The following is an 8,499-nucleotide window of genomic DNA, read 5'->3' on the forward strand; positions in this document are numbered from 1 at the left end:
ACTTTCGTAAGTAGGTACGCCGGTGGCACAATCGGGGACGCCCAAATCAGCGCATGTACAAAACCTCGATTTTGAGCAGACTGTAGTAAATACTAGGACAAATGAACCTCTGTATTAGGATTCATTAAAGTATATAAAAGGGTAGTCGACCACAGTCATTGTCTAGAGAGGGGCCAATGAACTGTATCTGTGGGAGACAGATCCTAATTGCTTTCATCACACAGTTCCACGAGCATGGAGGTCGTTAAAAATAGAAGTAGTAGTAGTAGTAGTAGTAGTAGTAGTAGTAGTAGTAGTAGTAGTAGTAGTAGTAGTAGTAGTAGTAGTAGTAGTAGTAGTAGTAGTAGTAGTAGTAGTAGTGGGGGTAGTAGAAGTAGTAGTAGTAGTAGTGGTAGTAGTGGTAGTAGTAGTAGTAGTAGTAGTAGTAGTAGTAGTAGTAGTAGTAGTAGTAGTAGTAGTAGTAGTAGTAAATAAATTGATAAATAAAAGGATCGTCGATCACAGTCATTGGCGGGAGAGGGGCCAATGAACTGTGTCTGTGGAAGACAGACCCTGCTGCTTCTACCACACAGTTCCACTAGGATGGAGGTCGTATATAAAAAAAAAAAAAAAAAAAAAGTAGTAGTAGTAGTAGTAGTAGTAGTAGTAGTGGGAGTGGTAGTAGTAGTAGTAGTAGTACGCGCTCGGTCTTATGCACCTGCAGCAGAAGATACAATATGAGAACAACAGGGTCAAACAGGTAGCATATGTGTGGTGCCGTCGATTGATTAGTGTTTAACCAAGAGCACCTCCAATGGGAGTGATCAGAGATACCCACATAAGGACGATTTGGGAAATAAGAAATCAAGGTATACGCTGCCACCACCCAATCGTCTATATGGATATATCTGACCATAAATGGAAACTGCTCCTTGTTATTCACGTCTGACTCCGTCTCCTTTCCTCAGGTCGTTCGGGGTTGGTTCTAGGTAGCGAAAAGGCCTATGCCCAAGTGGGGTAGTAAAAGAATATAAGTAGCTACCTCATATTGTATGTTTTTCTTCAATGATTATAGTAAGGCTCTTTGCAAACACATCTTGATGGGTAGACACAGAACAAAATAAATTCATGATCTATTAAGGCTCTATTTTCTACTTTGCTTCTTGGTTGAATAAATCCGTCACGACGTCCATACTACCCAGTCTCTCAAGTCAACACCCAAATAAATAAATAGATAAATAAAACGAAATTCCAAAAACAATATCCCTTCAAAATTCCTGTCCTTACATATGCACATGATCTCACGGGGGCAGGAAAAATAGCTGACTTAAAAATGTGGTAGGATCTGGTGTTGGCCGGGCTTGGGTTACATTCCGAATGCAAAGAAGTTTGTCCTCATAGTAAAGCCAGAGTACTTTGACAATGCCAAAATCCTATTTGAGAACAGTGAAATGAAGGTAACAAAAGAGGGGGAAAGACATCTCGGTGCAGTGATCGGCTCAGAATCCTTTAAAAAGCAATATGTTGAAAAGAAATTTAATGAATGGGTGGCGGAAGTTAGGCTTCTAGCCAACTTTGTAAAGAACTTCCACCTAGAATGGGAGGGCTAGGCATCTCTAACCCGCTAAACCTTTCCGACAAACAACATTGTGTCACAAGATTAACGGAAGGAGACTAACATAGAGGAAATCAGAGAAATTAGAAGAAAAATTTCAAAGGGAAGGGAGGAGAGGCAGAAGGAGGAACTTTAAGCACTTCTAGCTCGCCTATCGAATTGTATAAAAAGAAAGATAACAATGGCGGAGGAAGTTGGGGCGTCCAATTGGTTGACAGCACTACCAATCAGGGCAAAGGGATTCACCTTAAACAAAAGAGAATTCACGGATGCCATTGCCCTGAGGTATGGATGGCTATTGGAAGGGCTGCCTAACAGATGTTCCTGTGGTGTACAATTTACTCCAGACCATGCGATGATATGCAAGCAGGGTGGATTCATTTGCATGCGACATGATGAGGTAAAAGATCTCACTGCCCAAATGCTTCAGGAGGTGTGCAAGGATGTGACTATCAAAGCAACATTACTCCCACTAGGAGAGAAGAACTTCAGATACCGCACGTCCAACACATCAGATGAGGCAAGAGTGGATGTCAGCGCAAGTGGTTTCTGGACACAGGGACAATTGGCTTTCTTTGACATGCGAATATTTGATCCGATGGCCCCCTGTTACAACAACCTAACTATTGAGGCATCCCACTCCCGGAACGAGTATGAGAAGATCAGGATGTACGAAGAGCGTATACAGAATGTAGACCAGGGCTCATTCACTCCTAAAATCTTTACGACTTCAGGTGGGATGGGTCCTAGAGCAAGGGCATTCTACGCTCGGCTGGCAGAGGTGATGGCTGAAAAGAAACAATAACCAAAAAGCAGCATTGTTTCATGGATGAGATGTAGATTGCCATTCTCACTCCTAAGATCAGCCCTCCTATGCCTGAGAGGTACCAGGTCCCCACCACCCAAATCAGCACATATACAAAACCTAGATTTTGAGCAGACGGTGGTTGACAGTAGGATAAATGAACTTTTGTATTAGGCATTATTAAAATAATAAATAGATAAATAAAAGGGTCGTCGACCACAGTCATTGGCGCGAGAGGGGCCAATGAACTGTGTCTGTGGGAGACAGATCCTGCTGCTTCTACCACACAGTTCCACGAGGATGAAGGTCGTATTGAAATTTGTTTTTACTTTATTTTAAAAAAAAAAGTAGTAGTAGTAGTAGTAGTAGTAGTAGTAGTAGTAGTAGTAGTAGTAGTAGTAGTAGTAGTAGTAGTAGTAGTAGTAGTAGTAGTAGTAGTGTAAGTATTATTATTATTATTATTAGTAGTAGTAGTAGTAGTAGTAGTAGGAATAGTAGTAGTAGTAGTAGTAGTAGTAGTAGTAGTAGTAGTAGTAGTAGTAGTAGTAGTAGTAGTAGTAGTAGTAGTAGTAGTAGTAGTAGTAACAGTAACAGCAGCAGCAGCTGTGGTAACAACATCCTGAGTTCCTGTTCACAGTCCTCAGTCGTGCACATGTACTTACATCATGCCCTTGTCCGCCACTATGCACTCCCCCGACCCCCCCCCCCTCCAGCCCTACTTGGGATGCACCAGGAGAAGGAGGAGGAGGAGAGTGAAGGGTCTTATTTGTCCCAAGGACGTCTTCATCCCTGTCCGCAGATCGATTTGCAAATCAAGTAGGATACAGCGACGACCAAATACACAAGCTTTCTTTCATCAAACTTGATTCATTTACTTATCTATTCATCTGTTTGTTTATCTATTTACCAATTTATCTATCATCAATCGATTAGTTTATTAAATGTTTTTTTTTTCTTTATTCAAAGAACCATATGTTTTCATTTTGCTGAGGAAAACCTTCCATAACTCAAAGTTCAGGATTCATTTTCTTCTTCTTCTTCTTCTTCTTCTTCTTCTTCTTCTTCTTCTTCTTCTTCTTCTTCTTCTTCTTCTTCTTCTTCTTCTTCTTCCTCTTCTTCTTCTCCTTCTTCTTCCCGTTCTTCTTCTTTTTCTTCGCGTTCTTCTTCTTCTTCTTCTTCTTCTTCTTCTTCTTCTTCTTCTTCTTCTTCTTCTTCTTCTTCTTCTTCTTCTTCTTCTTCTTCTTCTTCTTCTTCTTCTTCGCGTTCTTCTTCTTCTTCTTCTTCTTCGCGTTCTTCTTCTTCTTCTTCTTCTTCTTCTTCGCGTTCTTCTTCTTCTTCTTCTTCTTCTTCGCGTTCTTCTTCTTCTTCTTCTTCTTCTTCTTCTTCTTCTCCTTCTTCTTCTTACTCTTATTCTTCTTTTTCCTCTTCGTAGTTAAATTACTGGAAACCCACAGGCCCACAAGAACAAATACCGGTCTCCAGCCCTCCTCATGGAGAGACACATTGAACTATACTTTGTGTGGTATTAGAGTAGGACTATCTATTGCTATCTCACCAGCTTGTAGTGAGAAAAGTTGATAAAGATCTTGTGTTCGGTCTGGAGACCAAGTGTCAGCCTCTCGGGACTGCACCTCCAGATGGAGATGAGGGTGTCGAAGGGTCTTGAAGATGGGCAACAGGGGAGATGATTCTAGCTGACGCTCCAATGGTTCCTGACTTTTCTTTCATTTTTCCTCTCCTTAATTCAACCAGTCAGCCCAAACGTCAGGATTTCCCACCCCCTTCGTGTTTTCAAGAAAAAAATGTCGACAAAACTCCAAATGGAATTGCTTGATAGCACAACGCATGAACAGAAAGTGAAATAAAAGGTCATTTCTTTAGTAAGTAACCAAAAACAGAAAATTTACAAGCTTCACGAGGCAAATAACACAATATTTTTTTTTCTATTGACCAGTTGCTACTCATTTATATTTTCCTTGAGGTAAATTTACACCCCTACTCATCTTTGAAATACCAGCCAGGGAGAAAATTGACCCAGAGAGGTACATACTAGTTAAAATCCTAATTATCTCATCTCCTCCGCTCTTTCTTATTATTCTCGATACGAACCGTATGCAAAGACCAATTAAGCACAACCAAACAAAATACTACTCCTGGCAGGAAAACGACATTTATGTTTGAACCAAACCATAAAAGATAACCTTGGCTTGGGCAGGCTATTAAACCAGATAAAAAAAAAAAAAAAAAAAAAAAAAAACATTACTTAGTGCAAGCGAACTTAAAAAACTCGTTAGATAGTTGCAATCTTTACTCTTGAAACTTAGGTAAACGAGAAGTATTGGTTCATAAACTGATACGTTTAATTAGCGTTGGCAGTTACTTTCACTCGATGTGATCGCTCTAAACTACTTGTTCTAACTATCGCCAGGCAATCTTATTCGGCTAAAGGAAATTTCTCTGTGGTTAAAGTTTCATAGGTTTAGTATCAAACGCCACTCGGTTTTATTCCACTAGGGAGATCAACTCAACCTTGGCTGAGTTGGAGCTCGGTGGAAAATATATATATACACCGTATATTGTGGAATATCAGCCAATTTGTTGATAAAGTCTTACGAGCACTCACACCCATTCCAGCACCTACATCCACCTGGTGTATTTGAATAGCATTGTTATACAAGGAACTAAAGCACTCAACAAGGTGTCAATTCCTTCGATATTACTGGCACCCTCTTCCCTGAGATATAATATTGTTTCACCTGGCCCATTCCGTACTGTTTTGGTAATTTTTCCTTTATTTCTGCTGCCATCAAGCTATCTATTCGTCTCTCTGCCATACTCTCAACTGGATTAAGGAAGGACTATAGTCCAAGTAAGTTTAAAGCATAATTCTAGGTGTACATCCTTGCAACAAATCTAAATTATATATGTGCATATCCAGTTGATAGGTAACTAAGTACCCTCCGTGTTTATCAGTACTGTGATAAGATCTTATCTGACCGACGGCCATATTACTCATTGTTCTGTAGGTAGATGGTTCCCTAATTTAATTTCTCTCGATTAGTACAACTGGAGAAGTGACACCAAACAAAACGTCATCAGTCGAAAAACAAGCGCAAATAACTTAATCGAATACAATAGCACTGATTCTAAAACCATCTCGATATATCCTCTCACTGTTATTGTTGATATGAACCGACCAAACGGCCAAACGATCTCGTTCATCTGCTGCAAACGACGACCAGCGTTCTACTTTCGCCTGGTGAGGCGACATGACAAGATGCCAGGGTACTAGTTACCGGGATATGGCGAGAAGGAATTTAGTCGATGACATACATTGAAACTCTTCTTCATTTAGTATTAACATAGTTATACACGAATTTTTGAAGCCCACGACATCGCTGAGATATTTAGATATAAGTCACTAGACATTCTTTCTTACACACCAAAACTCACTTGTCGCTGCGTACAACCATACATTGTACGGAAACTAGCAACCAAAATGATCGTGTACGCATTATTCGCTGCTCGAAATATTTTAATAAATACAATATATGAAATGCAATGGGTTCTATCCTTACCTGAGTCGACTGAGCAGTTCAGGCAATCATCAACTGGTGGCTGCTACTCGCTGCCTCCACTTGTCTCGAGCTGAGAACAACGTATAACACAGCCAAGCAGGCAGCCTTGCCTACGTCACATCGCCTTACCATCCCATCCGCACGTTGCTATCTCGTACGACCAGTAACAAATTACAGCATTCCAAAATAATTTTACTGCTTGAAGTATCACAGATTAAAAAAAAAAAAAAAAAACGCAAGAGTTGCACAAGACTTGCTGAAGTGTTGTGTAATAATTTTCTTACAAGAACGAGATAGAATGGTTACAGTTACGCACTTGGTAACGCTTCTGTCAGACCTTGATGAATACGTAATCATCTTGGGACCTTTAAAGGTTATCACATTTGTAGTTTCGCTTGCCTTGTAATTCATCTCGTAAGTCGATCGGGTTCCATGGATGGATGGACATCTCATCCACCCCAGCAAACATGGGCATTACGGGCCAATGGCAAACTATGGACTTAGTTCGGAAGTTTGGCAAGAAGGTAGCCTTATGTCGGACCAATTAATTCCTCACATCGGTAAAAGTTATCTGGATCAATGACGGCTCTTTGATATTAAGCCGATTTGTTTAAATAGCTTTTTCCGTAATCCGCTCTAATGGCGGGAGTTCTGTGTAGGGCCAATTTATTATGACATCATATTCCGTAATCCGTAATAAGGCTGGGAGTTTTATGCAGAGCCGATTTACTTGAAATATTGTTTCCCGTAATCCGTAATGATACTGGGAGTTCTGTGTAGGGCCAATTTACTATAACATCATATTCCATAATACGTAACAATATTGGGATTTTTATGCAGAACCAATTTATTTAAAATATTGTTTCCCGTAATAATAACACTGAGAGTTCTGTGTAGGGCCGATTTATTTTCATGTGCGTAAGGCCAGTTTACCTTTTAACATAACAATTTACATTTTAACATAATTAATGTCAATTAATACCTATACTTTGGACACTGCATGAACAAGAGCTTTCATATCCCGACAGGGATCAAGTATAGCAGCTGGCTTAATATCACAGGTATATTACTATTATTATTTTTTTCCAAACATCCCACCCTGACATGGAACATACTGACAACCCATGTTTCTGTTTCTGTTTCTGTAGGGTAACTGGAAAACATTCATTGGAGTAACTCTTCTATGGAGGCGTTGCGTGGTGATGTGCATGGCATTATATTATTTCTTGTCTATTTAAGTATTGTAAACAACCGTAAGAATAATTAAGTTATCTTTACCTATAGTTTTACTTTTTTGTTAATAGCAGGAGAAAATCTATTCAAATAACTGGTTATCTCTCATATCTAATTGATAAAATATGTCTATGCCAAAAAATGTTGGAACCTTTGTTATGATCGTTTATTTTGGTGCCAAACTTTACAGATGTTGGTGTTGGTCTATTGTGGTGAGTTGGAAGTGTTTGATTGCATAATCATTTTCTCATTTTTTTTAGAAAACCAATGCAAGCTGCTTCAGGAAATGTTCCATATACTCAACAGCAAAGAAAATAATGGAATGAAAGGGGCATGAAGATTTGGGAAGACTTGATGCATATTCATTTTCTCTCTTTTTTTTTTTTTTTTTTCTTAAAAAACCATTTTTTTTTTTTTTTTTTTTTTTTTTTTTTTTTTTTTTTTTTTTTTTTTTTTTTTTTTTTTTTTTTTTTTTTTTTTTTTTTTTTTTTTTTTTTTTTTTTTTTTTTTTTTTTTTTTTTTTTTTTTTTTTTTTTTTTTTTTTGAAAACCAAAGCAAGATGCTTCAGGAAATGTTCCATATACTCAACAGCAAAGAAAATAATGAAATGAAAGAGGTTGTTGGGCATGAAGATTTGGGAAGACTTAATGCATTTTTACCAGTCAAAACACTTGAGGACTTCAACCAGCTCAAAGCACAACTGGAGGAAGATGCTAATTTTGAAAACCTTTTTGTAAATCTGTGCTGTTTATTGATTACAGTAGTGGTGACACTGTATAATGGTGACCTAATGGCTAACTTGTATGTGTTGTATGTTTATCAGTGAACACCACTGGCAGAGTTGGAAGGCCAGTGTGGTGAAGTTGAGGTCTTGGCAGATCTTAACAGTTCTGTTCTTAATATTTTTGTGGGAAAAATTCTTCCACTTTTCAGCATTCCAATCTTCCATAGGCTTTATTGGCCTCTAAATGTGTCAAGAAATGAGTGTTATTTTAAATGGAAAAATAGTGGTATGCATTATTTTCCTATTACTAAGATATGATAGTCACAGGACGTACAGTATAAAGATGTTTATCTTATCCTTTGCATCAAATAAATATTGATATTAAAATTTTAAATTAATTTATATTTCAGTTCTGTCGACTGTCAAGACTAGGTGGATGAAATGTAAAAATGTAGGTACGGGCACAAAATTTTCATTTTTCTTTTAACCCTTAAATTATTGTTGCATATGAAAGGCAATTTTATTAGAAACAAAATGCTTTTTAGTTTTTTGAAATAGCTCAAAA

At 38.2% G+C, this 8,499-nt stretch overlaps 1 protein-coding gene across 1 annotated transcript in view; it reads right to left on the reverse strand.

Moving 5' to 3' along the window:
* LOC143019692 (uncharacterized) overlaps nt 1–6,135 on the reverse strand; it is a 20,211-nt gene extending 14,076 nt beyond the window's left edge. Inside the window, exon 1 of the mRNA XM_076175651.1 lies at nt 5,978–6,135. The gene's annotated coding sequence lies outside the window, so the exon portion shown is untranslated. The remainder of the gene's footprint in view (nt 1–5,977) is intronic.
* Nucleotides 6,136–8,499: the final 2,364 nt, after the last annotated feature.

The sequence above is a fragment of the Oratosquilla oratoria genome, chromosome 37 (genome assembly GCF_046742065.1).
Source record: "Oratosquilla oratoria isolate Oo_2021 chromosome 37, ASM4674206v1, whole genome shotgun sequence".
NCBI lineage: Eukaryota > Metazoa > Arthropoda > Malacostraca > Stomatopoda > Squillidae > Oratosquilla > Oratosquilla oratoria.